Source organism: Bufo gargarizans, chromosome 1 (genome assembly GCF_014858855.1).
Source record: "Bufo gargarizans isolate SCDJY-AF-19 chromosome 1, ASM1485885v1, whole genome shotgun sequence".
Classification (NCBI taxonomy): Eukaryota; Metazoa; Chordata; class Amphibia; order Anura; family Bufonidae; genus Bufo; species Bufo gargarizans.
In genome coordinates, this window is record NC_058080.1 from 107,915,268 (window position 1) to 107,937,039 (window position 21,772).

Below are 21,772 nucleotides of genomic sequence, written 5' to 3' on the forward strand. Positions count from 1 at the left end.
GCCTTGCCTGCCGGTACACACATAGTATTCACAACAATGATAGAAATGGCTGCAGCTCTCACCTCTGACTTTAATCCACAAAGCACGGAAAAAAGGCCAGAACTGGGCCCAATAGAATATCCAACAGAAAGAGAGAATCCAGCTTCTTGTGGAGTGGCTCATCATATAAAATCCACCAAAATCACAGGAAAAAGGTGTAGTAATGGATCCGCACCTAATGCAGGTGTGAAAGTTGGCATAAGATATGTTCATTATGTGTATGTATCACCTATGATACTGGATCTCCTCCCCTGGACCGCTGAATGGTTCCCATTCCAGGCTCCAGGTTGTGGACACTTTGCTGATTAGAGGGGGTTGGACCTTGTGCTACATAAAAAGGAATGGTTTTAATATGTGTGTTATGTCTTGATGAAGGGCTGGATTTTGTAGACCGAAACATGTTACTACACCTTTTCCTGTGATTTTGGTGGATTTTATATGATGAGCCAATAAAGAACAATTTTTTACTCCACAAGAAGCTGGAGTCTCTCTTTCTGTTGGACACATAGTATTCATTACTGTGTGTGCTGGCAGGCAAGATGTAGCCTGATGGTTCTCCTGCCCCTGAGGGCCCTGTTGCAGCCACTATGTCAGTAGTTCCACCACTGCCTCCATCAATCCTTCTTTTCAAGTCCATCCATGATGAGTGGTCCGCTGACTGTCCCGGTCTACCATGAATCTGCTCAATAGAGCAGCTTAGGATATGACCACACGGTGCAGTCGTGTTGCAGTCATGATGTGGCTAGGGGTGCATTTGTGGCTGACTGCATATGGTTACCACATGTATAATCATTATTTTAGGATGCATTTTTTGTCTATGATCATTTGTGGACTGTTGTTTAACCTGTTGGGATTTTTTGTGGTTCTTTAGCATTCTGATTTACTTCAAATAGGGACACATGGGGTAAAATATGTTACATATACTGCATGTAGCTGATCAACTGTATAGCCAATGTGGTTATCAGCCGCAAGCAACAGGACATGTTTTACGTGTGGTCAACCTTGCGGAAATCAGGGGCAGTCATTACAACTTTGAAAGTGCCAGGTCTGTCTTAATAACCTATGTCCCCATTGACTTCTATTCAGAAATGAGATGCTGAGGTTCCTAACCGCATCATGACCGTGCCGTGTGGTCGTACTCTTACAGGTCAGGCCCTGTCTGACACAGACCTTCTATTTCCCACAGCTGAGAGTTTGCTGCAGTGTTGGAAATCTGTGAGCTAAACACATTAGTAACACAACTCTCTTTCTGTCTGGTTACAGTGTATCTACATATAGTCCAGTTTCTGTGCCGAGACTGGATAGATTTGTAGTAAACTCAGCTGTGTGAACTATTAGGTCTGTATTGGCTTTCAGCCTCTGGCTATAAACAAGTAGGTTCACTTTCTCTGAGAGCAAGCAGAGGTCTTAAAATAGTAAGGAATTCAGTATTAAAATGTATGCAAAAGTTGCAGAACATTTTATTAGAAAATGTCTAAGCTTTACTTACATAAACCCATAAATGTATTATAATGTACATCATGTACGCTGTACATCAAGAGGGGGTTACACATGAATAATATAGAACACAAATACAATGAGCGTGAAACTACAGACTGGTACAAAATTAAAGAGGATCCTGCCTGCAGAGCTGCCAATCTTCATTTTACCAACTAAATGCTGGTAAATATGCATAAGATAGGGTACTGTCTTTGCCAACCCTCCTGTATGATGCAATAAAATGTATACTACAAGAACATTTAGACTAGAACATTCACGGTCAGAGGTGCATATCCATCAGGCTAGCATACAGAAGACTAACAGTGTGGCAGCGCAGCATTTCACATACAAACAATAGAATTGAGAAATGGGGATCATTCTAAACTAAAATGGTATTATACCTACTATAAATGAAAAAATAGAAGCAATAAAATGTATAGTTTTCAATTCACATTTGTAGCAGCCATTCTGGACCAAAAGTGCTGTTGTATTCACATGGGCTTGTCTGCACTGCAGACCGTAGACCACACATCTGCAAACCACAGGCACCAGCCGTGTGCACACCGAATCACGGTGCAGATCCATTGACTTCAATGGATCCACGATCTGTAAGATGTGGCCAAAGATAGGACATATCCTATCTTTGCGGCGTGGACGCACAGACCCGGAAGCAAAACGGACAAGGCTGTGACACGATCGCGTGAATGCGGCCTAATTGAATGGGAGGATTTATTAAGGCCGGCGCCTGCTGCTCTCAGGCCTTGTCATAAATGAAATGCATCCTGAAGCAGCCCGTGCATCTGAATGAAATCCGAAAATTTCAGTTATCATTTATGCCCGAAAATTGGCGTAAATAATGATAAATGTACTGGGGCTGATGGCTCCACTCATACCCGCCCTCACCATGTCCTCTTTTCAGAAAGTGGCAAGGGAGCGTAAGACACCATTAGTCAAAATGGTGTTTACAAATTTGTAACTCTGAGGTTTGTGACTTTTTTTTTGTGGTAAAAAACTGGTGTATAAATCTAGGTATCAAAACACAGTTCCGAACAATTCTTAGTGCAGATGTTCCCAGAATGCATTGAATGCAATCTATTCACTTGAATAGGAAAGAGCCGTCCCATTGAAGTGAATGGGCAGCGGAGTTGGAATTACACCTGCTCACCATTGCAATGTTGACAGTAAGCAGGTAAACATAGAGGAGAACACAGAGCTCGTACAAGTGCTGCATTCTCTTCAAACAGTTGATTGGCGGGGGGCCAGACCATGTCCGATGTGTGTAGGGCGCCTGATCAATGTCCCTCTCTCTGCAGTAAAGTCTCTAATAGCCTTAAACAGCAAATCTCTTACTGACTCCAGTGCTCGACCATGCAGATTCTGGAACTTCTAGGTATTTCTTTTCTCTTTGGGCACATGCACAGGAATGCATTTATGGTCCACATCTGATCTGCATTTTTTGTGGGTCAGATGTGGACCCATTCACTTCAATGGGGCTGCAAACAAGTGTGCATCCGTACATCCATTCTGCGGCCCTGTAAAAAAGAGAACATGTCCTATTCTTGTCCGCATTATGGATAAGAATAGGACTGTTCTACAGAGGCCAGGACGTTGTATTCCACAAAATGCAGAATGCACACAGCCAGTATGCGTATTTTGTGGATACGCAATTTGTGGACTGTCCTTATCTCGGAGTTCTGTAAAGTAGTGATGGCTGGCTTATCTGATGCAGATTCTCTGAAACTAAAGTCTAAGGCCCCTTTCACACAAGCGAGTTTTCTGCGCGCTCACTGAATCCTGACCCATTCATTTCAATGGGTCTGCGTACATGATCGTTTTTTTTCACACATCAGTTCTGCGTTGCGTGAAATACGCAGAATGTTCTATATTCTGCGTTTTTCAAGCAGACCTGGCCCCGTAGAAGTGAATGGTGCTGCGTGAAAAACGCATTGCATCCGCAAGCAAGAGATGTTGTTTGCAAACCTTCAGTTTCTTATCACGCGCGTGAATAACGCCTCAAAACGCATTGCACCCGCACTGAATCCTGACCCATTCATTTCAATGGATCTGTGTACATGATCAAAACGCATTGCACCCGCATGTCGGATTAGGTCCGGATGCGTTCAGTGAAACTCGCACCATTTTGCAAGCAAGTTCAGTCAGTTTTGTCTGCAATTGCGTTCAGTTGCGATTTTCACACAACGCAGAACTTATGCTTGAAAAAAACGCTCATGTACACAGATCCATTGAAATAAATGGGTCAGGATTCAGTGCGGGTGCTATGCGTTCACGTCACGCATTGCACCCGCACGGAAAACTCGCTTGTGGGAAAGGGGCCTAAGGCTGAGTACACAGGGGCAAGATTTCCGCCGGATGCAATGCGTGAGGTGAACGCATTGCACCCGCACTGAATCCAGACCATTCATTTCTATGGGGCTGTGAACATGAGCTGTGATTTTCACGCATCACTTTTGCGCTACGTGAAAATTGCAGCATGTTCTATATTGTGCATTTTCATGCAACGCAGGCCCCATAGAAGTGAATTGGGCTGCGTGAAAATCGCAAGCAAGTGCGTATGCGGTGCGATTTCCATGCACGGTTGCTAGGAGGCGATCTGGATGGGGACCCGATCTTTATTATTTTCCCTTACATGGTTATAAGGGAAAACAATGGCATTCTGAATACAGAATGCATAGTAAAACAGCGCTAGAGGGGTTAAAAAAATATATAACTCACCTTAAGGCCTCTTTCACACTACAGTATTTTGCGTTCCGTATACGGTCCGTTTTTTGCGTTCCGTATACGGTCCGTATACGGAACCATTCATTTCAATGGTTCCGCAAAAAAACGGAATGTGTTCCGTATGCATTCCGTTTCCGTATTTCCGTTTTTCCGTTCCGTTGAAAAGATAGAACATGTCCTATATTTGGCCGCAAATCACAGTCCGTGGCTCCATTCAAGTCAATGGGTCCGCAAAAAAAACGGAACACATACGGAAATGCATCCGTATGTCTTCCGTTTCCGTTCCGTTTTTTGCGGAACCATCTATTGAAAATGTTATGCCCAGCCCAATTTTTTATATGAAATTACTGTATACTGTATTTGCCATACGGAAAAACGGAACGGAACAACGGAACGGAAACGGAACCACAACGGAAGCAAAAAACGGAACAACGGATCCGTGAAAAACGGAACGCAAAACACTGAATTCAACATACTGTAGTGTGAAAGAGGCCTAAAGAGGACCTTTCACCGATCCTGACATTGTGAACTAAGTATACAGGCATGGATAGCATTGCAGAGCTCATAGCCTGGGAGAAAAAACCCTCCCAGACTGTGAGCTCTGCGCTGCGTTTGGCCAGCGCTACAGCAGAACAAGAGCAGACTCCGCCTACCATAACTTAGTGACCGAAGATACCGGAGGGCATAGCGGGAGAACGGAGCGGCGCCCAGGGCGCCCAATAGTAAGTGCAGTGAGATCCCCGAGCGCTGCTCTCCATGTCTGTATACTTAGGTCACAATGTCAGGATTGGTGAAAGGTCCTCTTTAATCCACTTGATCGCGCAACCCAGCTTCTCTTCTGTCTTCTTCTTTGCTGTGCACAGGAAAAGGACCTTTGATGACATCACTACGCTCATCACATGGTCCGTCACATGATCCATCACCATGGTAAAAAAAAAGATCATGTGATGGACCATGTGATTAGCGCAGTGACTTAATCAAAGGTCCTAGTCCCCAAAGAAGAAGACAGAAGAGATGCCGGCTGCGCGAACAAGTGGATTAAGGTGAGTTAAATTATTTTTTCTTTTTTTTAACCCCTCCAGCCCTATTGTACTATATATTCTGTATTAAGAATGCTATTATAACCATGTTATAAGGGAAAAAAAAATACAATCTACACAACACCTAACCCAAACCTGAACTTCTGTGAAGAAGATCGGGTCTGGGTACCACATTCCGTTTTTTATCACGCACGTGCAAAACACATTGCACCCATGCGATAAAATCTGAACAACGGAACGCAATCGCAGTCAAAACTGACTGCAATTGCGTACCTACTCACGCGGGTTTGCCGCAATGCACCCGGGATGCATCCTGAGCCAAAATGTGATGCCTGTGTGAATCCAGCCTAAGGCTCTGAGGAGTTTTTACACATGGCTTCCTCTCACTTCCACAGCTAAAACTTGAATGAGCTAGGGGTGGATCTAAGTCCATCACCCATCCTCCTACAGGAGAGCCAGGATTAATAACCCCAACTGAACCATACAGATTTATGCTGGTACATTAAAAGGCATTAACATATTAAATAACAGCCGATCAGCTGTTAGAGAAGGCCACAGTGCTTCCAGTAGATCCGTGGCCTTCTCGCAGCCTTGCCTAGGCCATGTGACATCACAATCATCTGTCACATGGTCTACGTGGAGCTGCGATACCAAGTGCAGCCGCTGTACAATGTTCAGCGGTGAGCTGAGAGAAAACCGCTGCACTACTGTAAGCGTCAGTACCTTCTATAACAGCTGATCAGCAGGGGTCCCAGGTGTCGGGCCCCCTCCAATCCTATCCAGAGGAAAGGTCATCAGTTACAAAATCTCAAAAAACCTGTTTAAATAACACTGTATAACAATAACAATTTGCAAGTACCTTAGTCTGGGGTACTGCACTTGGCTTACTTTGTAGCAAAATGTTGGTGCAGTTATGGTGCCTATTGTTGTATGTTAAACAAGACTCTTTTCCGCAAATACACGTCCCCTTTTTGACATGGAAAACCAAAACTGGCTTGTTAGGGGATGTAATTTTTGGCACATGTGGTTCATAAATAGGTCTAGATTTCATAGTAAAATAATAATCAACCCTTCTCCACTTATAATTATTATAGTATTCCATGATTAGACATGCAGTATTATTGAGTGCTTTCTGCAACTATGCTTGAGCTGCAGTATCTGTTTAAAAGGTGATGTTTGTCTCCCCCTAGTGTAGATCTTCATTACTGCATCAGAAACATTTCTAGATTAAATCTTTGTCTCTGACTAAAATGATACAAGCCTTAAAGGTGATGTCTGAGATTGTTCTTAAATTGGCATCACGCAGGCACCTTTAAGTAATAAACAAAAAAATTATTTACCCTTCAAATTTCCTTCCGCTCCAGTCCTCTGTGCTCAGGTCCCCACTAGTCTTGTAGTGATGACATCATGTTCATCATTATGTGACTGCTGCAGTCAATCACAGATCTCAACCATCAATGAATATAAATGAATGGCACTTGACAGCTGAGGCCACTGATTGGTTACAGTGGTCATATGAACGATGAATGTGAGGTTATCGCTGCAGGATAAGCAGAGACTGGAGCAGCAGGACAATTAAAGGGCGAGTAATGGATTTGTCTTTATTTCACAAAAACTCTGGGATATTTGCTGTAAATAGAAGGAAATAAAAACTTTTAGGCCCCTTTTACACGAGCTAGTATTCCGCGCGGGTGCAATGCGTGACGTGAACGCACTGAATCTCGACCCATTTATTTCAATGGGGCTGTGCACATGAGCGGTGATTTTCACGCAGCACTTCTGCGTTGCGTTTACGTATTTCAGTTCCGTCCAAAGATAGAACATGTCCTATTATTGCCCGCAAATCATGTTCCATGGCTCCATTCAAGTTTATGGTTCCGCCAAAAAAAACAGAATGCATATGGAATGCATCCGTAGGTCTTCCGTATCCGTTCCGTTTTTGCAGAACCATCTATTGAATTTTTATGCCCAGCCCAATATTTTTATGTACTTACTGTTTAAACATTGTATGCCTCTGTTTTAATTTGCGATCCACAAAACACGGATCACAAACGAAAACAAACGGAAAAACGGAATGGCAAAATTGAACGGAAGCGGAAACACTACTGAAACAAAAAACGGATCCGTTTAAAACTTACTCCAAAATACTGAAAAAGCCATACGGTCGTGTGCAAGAGGCCTGATGCAGTTTTTTGAGTGAATTCAAAAGTCCTTTCCTGCTACATCCATTTCTGGCTCACAAAACTGCCTCAAATTGCATAAAAACTGTTTCCAGCCTAATAGTCTTTAGAGGGATTAACCACATATTTGATATTGATGGCTAACACTCAGGATAGGTCATTAATATAAGATCAGGTGTTTGAAGAGGGCGCAGCACCCTGTGATGTCACTGTACATTGGTCATGTAGCCTAGGCGCAGCTCAGTCCTATTCAAATGATAGGGCTGAGCTGCAATACCAATGTATGGCGCTTTGCTTGGTAAGCTGTGAAGAACGCTCACTGAAGAACGCAGTAGCCATGGTTGGATCCTCACTGATGTGATATTGATGACCTATCCTGAGGATCCTAGGCCATCAATATCAAATTCCTAAATAACACCTTTAAAGAGGACCTTTCACTCGTATACAAACTAAAAACTAACTCTATCTGTGGGCAGAGCGGCGCCCAGGGGTCCCCCTGCACTTACTAGTATGCCTGGGCGCCGCTCCGTTCGCCCGGTATATGCTCCGGTGTCTCAGCTCCGTCTGTTGTATTGGACTGATTTTTTTGTAGGAGGCGTGTCCCTAGCTGCAGCACTTGCCAATCGCAGCGCACAGCTCATAGCCAGGGACACACCTCCTACAAAAAATCAGTCCAGTACAACAGACGGAGCTGAGACACCGGAGCCTATACCGGGCGAACGGATCGGCGCCCAGGCATACTAGTAAGTGCAGGGGGACCCCTGGGCGCCGCTCTGCCCACAGGTATAGTTAGTTTTTAGTTTGTATACGAGTGAAAGGTCCTCTTTAAATGATGGCCCACAAGGATCATTTTCAAAGCCAAGAGGAATCATGTGACCACATAGAATAATGGGGCACATTTACGCCAGTCTTCGTTTTCCCCTCTGCACTACTGTAAAATCTGACAAATTTTTGACAAGGCGTGCGCCTCGTCATAAATTAGGAGCACCTATGGCAGTCCAAGCGCCTGGAGTAAAAAATACTCCAGTCCCTGGCTGGGGTAGTTTTTTGCTAACATTTGCACCTGTTTCAGACGCAAATCTAAGTAAATTTGCTAGGGCTGGAGTCTGAACCCCGACATGGCCCCAGATGCTATCACGCCACGTACATGGTGCAAAATCGGCTGTGCAACAAAATATTGTCGTGCTGCCGGACAGAAAAGTGGACTTGTGATACTGTTTACGTATAAAAGTTTTGCAAGTCCCTTAGTAAATGTGACCCAATGAGGTTCTTTTATTACAAAGTTGTATAGCTCGTTGGTTGGTGTACATTTTAAAGGGGTGGTCTCACCCTGAAAGCAATTTTAATTATGGTCCTTCTGAAAGTGATTAGCATGAAGAAAAAAAAGACGCTAATGCTGCACTTGGACACTGAGAGGCCTCAGTGTTTCTTCCGACAATTGGCTGCTCGTTAAATGGAAGTGAAGCGCAGCAGTTACGCAGCGATCACCTCCACAGTATGGGGACAAGCGATGGCTGCTTCCATCGCTCGTCCCCATACAAAATCATTGTCCCTGAGCAGCAGATCACTATGTAGACAGCTTGATCTGCTGCCCATTAATGATCATTGAGGTGTCTGCACCTTAGGTCATTTCACCCGAAAAACATGTTACATGGGCTGATTATCGGATGTTTTTTTATTCTTGAAGAGGACATTTAACCTCTACTGAGATTTCTGAGATTCTGGAGCATCTATTCCTATGACAGTACGCATTATTTGGATAGTGTCAGTACCCCTCCAACTGGTAACACCCAGCTGAACATTTATTGCAAAGTGATAGTAGATCATTCATAACCTCTAGATGGAATAATAAAGTAATGGCACAACATAGAGCCATAATGTAACAGGCAGTAGGTATGGACCCACTTTGCCAACTAACTAGTTTGACTTTGGACTAAACCTAATAGCATTGTCCTGACAGTTCCCTGGTATTCACACTTTAACTCCTGTACAGGAATCTGGACTTTGCTGCAAGGAACCAAGGCTGCGACCTCCTGGAGTAGTCCTGGTGTAGATGGCAGCTGACCCACAGGTTGCAAAGCACAAAGGAATCAGGCTAAAAGCGTAGTCTGAATACAGTCCAAGGTCAGATCAGGCTGAGTATGTGTGTATTCCAGATGACAATTCCAAGGTAGGGGCAGGCGACAAGGAGCAGAATCATTAGTCACATCAGAGGGCACACTTTCGCTGGTTACAAGATAACCCAAAGCTCAGACGTGGAGGTGGAACGACAGCCCAGCTAAATAGGGAGTCTGATCAGCACGTGAACAGGGAGCAAGCTATGTGATGACAAGCTTACGGAACAAGGGTATGTGGCGAAATGCTGTTAGGTACAGCCACATGTGTAATACAGTTTAAGCCATAATCAGGTGTGGATCATAAAAAGCGAAAAAGTATTACAGTCATATAATACATCTCTATTTTCAATACTCTACTGGTTTTGACTTTGAAATCTGCATCCATAAACCTGTATATGCAGCCACAGGGCTGCCATCAGAAATTTTGGGGCCCCTTACACAGCTCAAGGCCTGGGCCCCCCTCCTACCCCGCCCCTTTAGAATCCGTCCTGACTCCACCTCCCCTCCACCCCCAAGGACCTACCCCCAATTTCATTATTGTTTTACAACTACAAAGACAGTAAACAGTGATAATCAGCGATTTCACTAAGGAATTAATTTTTGACCAAATAATATGAGGCCTGCTACCACGACAAGGTAGACTCTTTTAAGCAGGACCCTACACTAACACTAACTACACTACATGTTCTAATCTGCCCTAGCAATCTTCCCCTGGCACATTTAAGAAAAAACACCTTAAAAGCACAAGGTTTACTGTTACCCTAAGTTCACACCTGAGCGTTTTACAGCGCGTTCAAACGCGCTGTAAAACGCTCAACACATGAAAAACAATGCTTCCCTATGGGAATGGTTCTCACCTAGGCGTTTTACAGCGCGTACGATCGCACTGTAAAACGCCCGACGCTCAAACAAGTACTTGAGCTTCTTTGGGGCGTTTTGACGCGCGTTTGTGGCCATAGGACACTGCAGTCAATGACACAAACGCGCGTCAAACGCGTGTTTACTATTACAAAAAACGCGCGTCAGAAACGCGTGTCAAAAACGCGCGTTTGACACGCGTTTGGGAAACGCTCAGGTGTGAAAGCAGGGTTACAGTGTTATGGGGGAATCTCTGGGTGACGTACTGTTATGGGGGATCTGTGGATGACACTCAACCACTCTCAAACCCAACTGGTCAAACTTGTTAAATGGATCCCAAACACAATATACACAATAACACCCCCCACCCCCTCTAACACTGAATTAACCTTCATGGCCTAAACATTTTTTTCAAAGCTGAACACAAAGCTAAATAGGGCTGGGTGGGCTGGCAAGGGAGGGGTTAATAACAATAAGTGATGGAGGATCATGGCCCTTTGGGATAATCCAGAAAACAGCTTTGCATTTTACCCCCGAGCAAAGACCACACAACATAGAGCTGCCGAGCCAAGTAGACAACATAAGGATCAATATGAAAAGAAATAATTTGGAGCCTTTGAAATCGCTCAGCTCAGTATGCGGCACAGGCGACTGTCACACTGCCGTTTCTGGGTCCGCCTGTGAGATCTGTTTCGGGGATCTCACAAGCGGCCCCAAACAGATCAGTTTTGCCCCAATGCATTCAGAATGGATAAGGATCCGTTCAGAATGCGTCCGTTTGGCTCCGTTCCGCCTCCATTCTGCTCTGGAGGCTGCTTGGAGTGTTTTGGTGTCCGCCTGGCGGTGCGGAGCCAAACGGATCCGTCCTGACTTACAATGTAAGTCAATGGGGAAGGATCCGTTTACATTGACGCAAATATGGTGCAATTGCAAATGGATCCATCGCCCATTGAATTTCAATGTAAAGTTGTGACGGATCCGTTTGACCTACACTTAGACTTAGACTTTTTTTTACTGAGTTATGCAGACGGATACGGATACCAACGTTTGCATTATAGGTGCGGATCCGTCTCCGCACCTAAATGCAGGTGTGACAGTAGCCTTACTGAGCTGGGCTGGCTAAGTGGGGCGAGGGCACTAGGGCAGCTGGGCAGGCTTCCACCACAATTCTTTCCAGATTCGATTCCAGTCCCACTCCCAGAGGCCAGAACAGAATACCAGATATAATACGGGAATCAGCGGAGCGCGGGGGGGGGCGGGCAAGGAATAGAGATAGGAAGTTCGGATCTTTCAGATCAATCGGTTCATTTGAATGAACTATTTCATGAATCGGATCTTCGGTTCATTTGCTGAGTCTACTGACTGAAGAGCTTAGGTGGTGCGCATGCGCGGATGCTTCGATTCTCTTGCTGACTCGCTGAGTCGGCTCTTGGTACATTGTCTGAGCTCTGACTGAGTCAGGAATGAAGGGAAGCGGACAGGAGGACTCAGTCACTCAGGAGCTGTGTGTTGTGCCTGCAATGCATTGTCACCCACAGTGACAGCAGTCTGACAGCAGTACAGCCAAGTGAAGTGAATGCACAGGGAACACTGGATGTGCTAAGTTGATAACAGATTTTCTAATAAACCTGAAGAGAGATTGTCACCCTGTCGGATCCGTCCTGCCGCCTTTGACTATAATGGGGACGGGGTGGAGCTCCGGCGCAGCACGGCAGTTTGCGGTGAGAGGCCGCCGGACTAAAAAGTTGGACATGCAGTACTTTTAGTCCGGCGGCCTTTCTCCATGCACTGCTGTGCTGCGCCGGAGCTCTGCCCCCATCCCCATTATAGTCAATGGGGACGGAGCGGCGGTCCGGTGAAATAACGGCAGGACGGATTCAACAGGGTGAACAGCCTGCCGGATCCGTCCTGCCGCAAGTGCGAAAGTAGCCTTACAATCTCATGGCTTCTGAGCAACAGATCGAGTGGTCTTCACAGTCATCTGTCACTTCTCTTATCTCTCTGCTCCTGTCCCTTAATCTTATCACTGCTGCAAAAGCATCAGCCTCAGTGTAAACTGTTCTACTGACTCACGGCTCTTTTAACTCAAAGAATCTAATCGGATCTTTCGATTTTTTTAACCTGTGACTCATTTGATTCTTAGACTCCCTGTACTTGTGTCAGTGACTCAGACTCAGAGCTGCTAGTGCTTGCCTTGCCTCAGCTCTGATTGGTTGGTGGGCGGGGAGGGGCGGGGCTGGCAGAAGCAGCTTCCACTCTAGGATCAGATTACACTCCTCCCGAGCCCCTCCCCTCCCTGCTGCCAGCGGCTCTGCTATTGTGTGCTGTGACTCACTGACTCAGCTCTGATTGGTTGGTGGGCGGGGAGGGGAGGGGCTGGCAGAAGCAGCTTCCACTCTAGGATCAGATTACACTCCTCCCCAGTCCCTCCCCTCCCTGCTGCCAGCGGCTCTGCTATTGTGTGCTGTGACTCACTGACTCAGCTCTGATTGGTTGGTGGGCGGGGAGGGGAGGGGCTGGCAGAAGCAGCTTCCACTCTAGGATCAGATTACACTCCTCTCCAGTCCCTCCCCTCCCTGCTGCCAGCGGCTCTGCTATTGTGTGCTGTGACTCACTGACTCAGCTCTGATTGGTTGGTGGGCGGGGAGGGGAGGGGCTGGCAGAAGCAGCTTCCACTCTAGGATCAGATTACACTCCTCCCGAGCCCCTCCCCTCCCTGCTGCCAGCGGCTCTGCTATTTTGTGCTGTGACTCACTGACTCAGCTCTGATTGGTTGGTGGGTGGGGAGGGGAGGGGCTGGCAGAAGCAGATTCCACTCTAGGATCAGATTACACTTCTCCCCAGTCCCTCCCCTCCCTGCTGCCAGCGGCTCTGCTATTGTGTGCTGTGACTCACTGACTCAGCTCTGATTGGTTGGTGGGCGGGGAGGGGAGGGGCTGGCAGAAGCAGCTTCCACTCTAGGATCAGATTACACTCCTCCCGAGTCCCTCCCCTCCCTGCTGCCAGCGGCTCTGCTATTGTGTGCTAGGTCAGACTGAGCTGTTTCACTCGGATCCGCTCAGTCAGAGGAATCGACTCCAACGGTTCAGTGAACTGAATAGATTCAAATGAACGATTCATTCATGAACCGGACATCACTAGCAAGCAATAATCAATTTCCCCCCTCTAGCAATGCAATAAAGTTCAACTCAAGTCACTGACAAATGGGAGGGGGGGGGGGATTTTTAAAAAAATATTGGAACTGGCTGGGCCCCCCCAGGGTCCGGGCCCCTTACTGGGGTATCGGCTGTACCCCCCTGATGGCGGCCCTGTGCAGCCATACCCTTAAAGGCTGATTCCAGCTTAAGACAACTTTTTACTTTTGGTCAGTCCTGTGCTGTACCTAAGAAGAAAACCGCTCCCCTCCTCCCTGCCACTTGGTTACAGCACAGAGGCTCCGCTCTGTTTTTTACTCTTGGCCAGTACTGTGATATACCCCAAAAGAAAAAAAATCCACTCACCTGCTCCCTGATGCCCCTCTCAGCGATGCTTCCTGTCCCAGGAGTGTACATACCTGGTCATGGCCAATCACTGGTACCCAAGCACTCGTACGTGGCCTGGGATATGACGCTACTGAGGACAGTGTTTGGCTACAGCGGCACTGGTGATCCGGTGTGGATTTATTTCTTTAGATACTACACAATACTGACCAAACGTAAAAAGTTTCCTAAATCTTAAATACCCATTTAAGAAGAAAAAAGTATAATATATTGTAGAGGGGTTTTCTGAGATTTTGTAACTGATGACCTACCTTCTGGATAGGACATCAGAATCGGACACCCGCCCATCAGCTGTTTGAGAAGGCACCAGAGCTCACAGTAGTGCCGTGGCCTTCTAACGTCACGTTCATCGGTAACATGGCCAGGGCACAGCTTAGCCCCATTGAAGTGAATGCGGCTGATCCGTGATACCAAGCACAACCGCTGTACAATGTACGAGCGCTGGTGCTTTCTCAAACAGCTGATCACCCAAGGCCTTGTGTGTCGCATCCCCACTGATCCTCTGGATAACAGTCTTGGAAAACCCCTTTAATGTCCGCTTCCCTACCTTATGTAACCTTCATATGCCTGAGATGACATACACAAGTGTTTTCTTGTGTAGTAGAGAATGTTTTTTGTGTTCTGCTTGAAGTAATATTCTGTCATTTATGCTGCCTTACTTTACTTTATTAGCCACACATAACACAAGGATGCTGATGTATAATCTATGGTCTATTTCTGCTATTCTTTTGTATAAGGAAAAAAAAATCTACTTGAAAGGCAGTGCTTGGCTTTAATGAGTTATACACATGTGGACAGGAGTGATTCATGCCCTAGTACCAGCAGAAATCAGTCATAATACAATAAGGGGAGTCTATTGTCTGTGCCGTGACTCACCTTTTCTTGTCACTGACCCCCCACTAAAGTAGTACCATGTTTCTGCCTGTGCGGCCTGGAAAATGGTCCCCGTGAGAGCAATTAATCAAAGCCATAAAGGCTGTGTGCTGAAGAAAAATTGCATCAAAGTTCTCCATCTCTCTCAAGGAAAATAGTTTGCTCTTTAATGCATATAATGAAGGAAGAAAAACACTTAGTGGGTCATAATTTACCCTCGTGTTGGGCGTACATTAAATTGCTGTTTAACATGTTTACTTTTTACTATCATTTCACAGACGACGTTTCCTCTTTCTTTGGCTATTACTTCTCACAGCTTAAAGTCACCTGGAAGTCTGATTACTCCTAGGAGGTAAATCAATAGCATCCTATGTGGGTTTATTGTACTCTGCTTGTTTTCCTGACAGTATAAATGCTGAAACGCGTGGAGTCGACACATTCTCAGGGCCTGGTTTTACACAGCGTTATGAATCAGTTTGATACAAGTAATTACATTTCTGCTTCTTGGACTTATTTTTGCTCTGTAATAAAAGTGTAGACAGCCGTGTGAAGACAAGGAGCACAAGACTATTTGTCTCGGCTCAGATCTTGCTGTGTGTTCGAACACAAGAATGATGATACATATAGTGTAGTGCGAGACTTTATCATAACCCTATCACTCATGTGTAGACACAGGAAAGCCTCTCTACCAAGTCACATAGACCACACATGGAATATAACAAAGCATCACTTTATTGAAACACAATGTAACAATAAGCACATATATAAAATCTTGCGTATAAGTACAGTGAAAGAGACCCCCCCCCTTGGCCAGTAAGGTGCATCCAATAATTATATAATGATAAAGTGACCAGTGCAAGATGGCAAGAACCAGGGTTTACTGTAGAAAAAACAACTCAGACTACTAAAAGTAAAAGGTTGAACCCACATTAGTTGGCCCATACTGGTATCAAAATGTAAATAGTAATCAGTACAGTCTACTGGTACAGCCACAGTCAATGCATAAATACAAAAATAGACATAAATAGATGCGCCATACTAACCTGGGAGCAAAAAAAAAGCAATTTCCCTGACACACGTTTTGCCTCGCCAAGCTTTTTCAAAGGGATACATGTAACTAAAAGTCAACATCCTATATACTCCCCACCCAGCTGGAAATAATCGCACCACCTGTATAATCAAGTGACCACCAATCAGTGTCCAGGGGGCGAGGTATCCTATATTAGGTCCAATTGGATCACACTGCAAATAAAATATCTGCCCATGCACACAAACAGTCCACAGGACTTTCAGTATCATCATAATCACGTGGATGCTCACATGACCGAATTCCGGTCATGTGACCAAACCACATGATCAAAAGAATGACAGACCCACATCCTGCTCAGGGGTGCAAATGAACAATTGTTCAAATAATGGGACCAGTTGGTATCCAGATGGCAAGATCTCCTATATTAGGTCCCATTGAATCGCGCTGCAAATAAAGTGTCTGTACCAACATATAAATAAACAACAGGACCTTCAGTGTGATCATGGTCACGTGGATGCTCACATGACCGTAATGCTGGTCATGTGACCAACCCACATGATTAGAGGGAGAACCCCCCCCCCCCCCCCCCTCGTCATTCTCAGGAATGCAGATGAATACTTATTCAGGTACTGGGGCCACGCATGTTATCACCCATTGACCCTAGTGTCCCCTCATCCCAAGGGAGTGGATACCACTCTATAATTCCCTGGGTATGGGGGCAATCTAATACCAATAGAAAACCCTTTGAATACAAAATACACACAGGGCTATAATATATATGTATAATAACCAATTATAGTAAAATCCATATAAAAAACTCTGACATATAATTGCGGTGGTAACAGCCAAGAACTGTCATCAACTTGCCTGTCCGAGCTCCAGCGCTGCAGTCTGGGGCTCAGACACTGCAGCGCGGTGCCAGACGCGTTGTCATGCCAAGCCCCTTGGTGACTTGGCATTCAGGCCACGCCCCTCTCGGTGCTGTTTAGGTCACACCCTTTCTACGTAATGTAGACCACGCCCCCTATCTAACGGCCACTCTGGCCATGCCTCCTGATGATGTCACAACTGAGCCACGCCCTCGGTGATGTCAGCGCTAAGGTGATTAGCTCCCTATTTAAGGCAGCTACTGGCAATCATCTTTGCCAGTTATAGGTTTTCCTTGCTGTGCTATGCTGCCTGTGTGTTAATTGAACTGTTGCTTTTGGACTTATACCTAGACCTCTCTCTCTGCTTAGCGATTCTTTACTTTCTTCCTGTCCGTTATTGACACTTGGCTTGTTATTGCTTCCTCCTTCCGCTTAGTGATTGTGTTGGTATTGATCTCCTGGTTTGACTGTTTCTGGCACGACTTCCCTTGGTGTTTGTTTGTCTTGTCCTGTGTGTGAACAGGTACCTGCGGTTTCCGCGGGCACTTGGATTGTATCTCTGCACTTACCAGTATAGGGACCGTTGACCAGTTGTGGACTTGTCGCCTAGGACTTGTTCTGCAAGTAGGCAGGGTCAGAGGGTTGGGTTCAAGTTAAGGCTCACTGTGTGAGTGCGTGTCCCTGCCTACGGTTGTGACAAGAACATTATGTTAATAAGATGATGGAAACCATCAAACCTAATATGATGAATAGTGATTGCATGTGTTTACATGAGACTAATATATGTATAATAACTTCATAAGAAATAATGATAAATGGAATTGTTATCAAAATTATCATAGAAGACACACGTGAAGTGACATAAAAAAGTGCCAAAAGTACAAAAAAAGTGCATATGTGGAGTGCCCACTGAGAGTGAAACACACGTGCACAAAAAAAGTGTGATGAGCAATATTCATAGACGTGTATACAAGGACCGTTCCACCATCAATCAAATCAACTGAGTATTCAACTATCTAGATGATTCCCCCATCTCTGAACATTAGTACTTAAAATAGACTAATGACATCTCCAAGAGCTAATTGGAGTGAGGTGTCAGCCAACTGCGGTCCAATCAATGAGATGAGATTGCAGGTGTTGGTTACAGCTGCCCTGCCCTATTAAAAACACACGCCAGTTCTGGGTTTGCTTTTCACAAGAAGCATTGCCTGATGTGAATGATGCCTCGCACAAAAGAGCTCTCAGAAGACCTATGATTTAGTGTCAACTAAAGACTTACAAAAGTCTCTGGCATATGCTAACATCCCTGTTAGCGAATCTACGATACGTAAAACACTAAACAAGAATGGATTTCATGAGAGGATACCACAGAGGAAGCCACTGCTGTCCAAATAAAACATTGCTGCACGTTTACAGTTTGCACAAGAGCACCTGGATGTTCCACAGCAGTACTGGCAAAATATTCTGTGGACAGATGAAACCAAAGTTGAGTAATTTGGAAGAAACACCCAACACTATGTGTGGAGAAAAAGAGGCACAGCACACCAACATCAAAACCTCATCCCAACTGTGAAGTATGATGGTGGGGGCATCATGGTTTGGGGCTGCTTTGCTGCATCATGGCCTGGACGGATTGCTATCATCAAAGGAAAAATGAATTCCCAAGTTTATCAAGACATTTTGCAGGAGAACTTAAGGCGATTCACACCAGACATCCCAAGAATATTGCTGAACTGAAACAGTTCTGTAAAGAGGAATGGTCAAGAATTACTCCTGACCGTTGTGCACGTCTGATCTGCAACTAAATGAAACGTTTGATTTAAGTTATTGCTGCCAAAGGAGGTTCACCCAGTTATTTAATCCAAGGGTTCACATACTTTTTCCACCTGCACTGTGAATGTTTACATGGTGTGTTCAATAAAAACATGGTAACATTTAATTATTTGTGTGTTATTAGTTTAAGCAGACTGTGATTGTCTATTGTTGTGACTTAGATGAAGATCAGATCACATTTTATGACCAATTTGTGCAGAAATCCATATCATTCCAAAGGGTTCACATACTTTTTCTTGCAACTGTATGCAGATAGAGTGCTCCAATATATTCACGAATGCGCAAATCGGCAATTAATGATGCACATATTTTTCGCAATACGTGCAACTTCACATTTTAGCAGGTCTGACTATATATTACTGATTGGTGTGAACTTGTGACATCACAGCACTACGTCTGTAGCATGTATGTACGGACAGCAGAACCTGTCACACTGCCTAACACCCTGCACTGGAATCAGCTACACTATATCAGGATCTAACCTACTCTGACTATCTCCCACTAACTATCTGTATTATATATATATATATATATATATATATATGCTAAATAACTATCTAATGTAATGACACAGGAAAGCAGAGAGCACAGCAATAACACTGCTGTCTCTCTCAGATCTGCAAAATACTACATACAAGGGCTGTTAGGAAGGTTCCTGTATAGTAAGGGGTAGGCAACTTTCCTATTGGTTGCTAGGGATGTTGCTAAGCTCTGACAAAGATATTGCAGCCTTCTCATTGGCCCACAAGCAAGAAGGGAGGTTACTGATGAAAAAAAAAAAATCGAGAATATTCGAGAATACGAATATATAGCACTATATTCTAATTCTTTGCGAATTCTCGAAGTGGAGATATTCGTGATTAAAATTCGCGATTCTAATATTCGCGCCCAACACTATTCATATAATGATAAATGTCCTTATCTTTGCTGTATAGACTGGGATTATGTGCAGGAGGACTTATAGGGGTTGGCTCATCTGGGACATTAATTGCATACGTTGGGATACATCTGGGGTCTGCTCCTATCTTCAGAATGGGGTCCCCGAAGTGAAGGACAGCACCTGGTGTGCTTTCCCTTCATTGCTATAGGAGATCCAAAAATTAGCCAAGCATGCACGCAAAGCTATTTTCGGAAGTCCCACAGAGGTAAATGGAGAGAGCACCACGCAAGCATGGCCACCAAGACGTGACCTGCTGTAACATCTTGGTAACCAGGGACCATACCTCATCTCGTGAGCTTGACGTAGTTGACATCAAGTGGGCATGAGGCGTGGTATCCTTCACATGTTATATATACATATTCCTTTATTGCTATGACTTGGCTAATTAGGGAAAAATATGTTTTTACAGAATTTACTGAGTCGCTGCATATTATACTAAGGTACGGCCAAACATTCAGGTTTCCTGATGCAGTTTTGGAAGCCAAAACCAGGAGTGAATTTAAAGGAGAAGAAAAGTCATATCTGCCTGTAATACTTTCTCTCCTTTTGTGATCCAAAACTGCATGATGGAACCTACTGTAAGTGTGTGGCTAAACCCTGAGAATTTAATAATTAGTTATGTGGACACTTATGTTTTAGGGAGGCAAATATAATAAATGGACTGCAATTTGTTTGTAACCACATACATATATTCTGGGAATATCACCAAATATCTGTTGATGTGTGCGTTACAACATGAAGAAAGGGGAACAAAAGTAAATTACAATTATTTACATTCCCTACTATGTTGTAAAGAATTCAAAGATAGCATATAGTCTATGTAAACCCTTCATCATTTGAATATCTCCTATCAACAGTATTAGGGCTCATGCACATGACTGTGCCAGCCTGGCCCGTATTGTGGCCCACAAACAGCGGGTTCACAATATATGGGCCCCAGCCGTTTTTGCACCAAATCAAGGATGTAGACCCATTTACTTAAATGGTTCCGTTATCCGGAAGGTCCGGTGCGGAACGGAGGCACGAAACCCCACGGGAGCACTACACACACCGCAAAAAAATAGAACATTTTTTTTTGCGGTGCGGACGGATTACAAACCAATTCAAGTTAAATGGGTCTGGATCTGTCTGTGGGATCCCTATGGATGTCACCCATGCATTGGGTACCGCGTATTGCGGTCCCCAATGCACGGAGCAGCTGGGCAACGGCCGTGTGCATGAGGCCTAACTGGGAGAGCTTCAGTGGAAGAGTATTCCTTCCTAAGGTCTTTCACACTTTAGTTATTTGGTAAGTTCTTTCGATCAGTTACTGTGAGCCAAAACCAGTAGTAAAGCCTACTCAGATATCAGGTGTAATTTAAAGATTTGGACCTGTTCCGTGTTTTTGACCCACACCTGGTTTTGGCTCACAATAACTGATCGAAATAAATGACCAACTAACTGAAGTGTGAACTTGGCCTAATAGAAAAACTGCAAGCAGGTGTGACAATATTAGGGCTCATGCACACAAACGTATTTTGTTTCCGCTTCCGTTCCGTTTTTTTTGCGGACCGTATGTGGAACCATTAACTTCAATGGGTCCGCAAAAACAATGGAAGGTACTCCGTGTGCATTCAGTATTTCCGTTACGCAAAAAAGTAGTGTATGTCCTATTATTGTCCGCAAATCACGGTCTGAGGCCCTATTCAAGTATTTCAAAAAATACGGAACGCACACGGAACACATCCGTATGTCAACCGTATTTCATCAGTTTTTTGCGGATCCATACTGTAGAAATGCTATGACCAGCCCATATTGGTGATTAATAAGTTGCTGTTTCCGTTTCCGATCTGCCAAAAACAGATCGCACTTAAAAACAAAATGGATACGGAACAGAAGAAGACTTAAATCAGAGAAAAAACTCAGATCCGGAACAATAGCTCAGTGAAAAAAGGACCGCAAAACAACAACGGTCGTGTGCATGAGGCCTTAAAGATAAACTGTCACCATGAAAGTGCAGTGCAATCTGCAGGCAGCAGGGTATAGAGCAGGAGGAGCTGAGCAGATTGGTAGATAGTTTTGTGGGTAAAGATTCAGTATAACTTGTATTTTAGTCATTAACCCCTTAGTGACCAGCCTGTTTTGGGCCTTAGTGACCGAGCATTTTTTTTTTTCATTTTCAATAGCTATAACTATTCTATTTTATTTTTCATTCTATGGAGCTGCGTGAGGGTTTGACGACTTGTACTTTTCAATG

The 21,772-nt window shown here is 44.6% G+C and overlaps 1 protein-coding gene across 2 annotated transcripts in view; it reads right to left on the reverse strand.

Moving 5' to 3' along the window:
* The window catches only part of SCRG1 (stimulator of chondrogenesis 1), a 249,313-nt gene that overhangs the window by 86,845 nt on the left and 140,696 nt on the right, over positions 1-21,772 (reverse strand). The window lies entirely within an intron of this gene.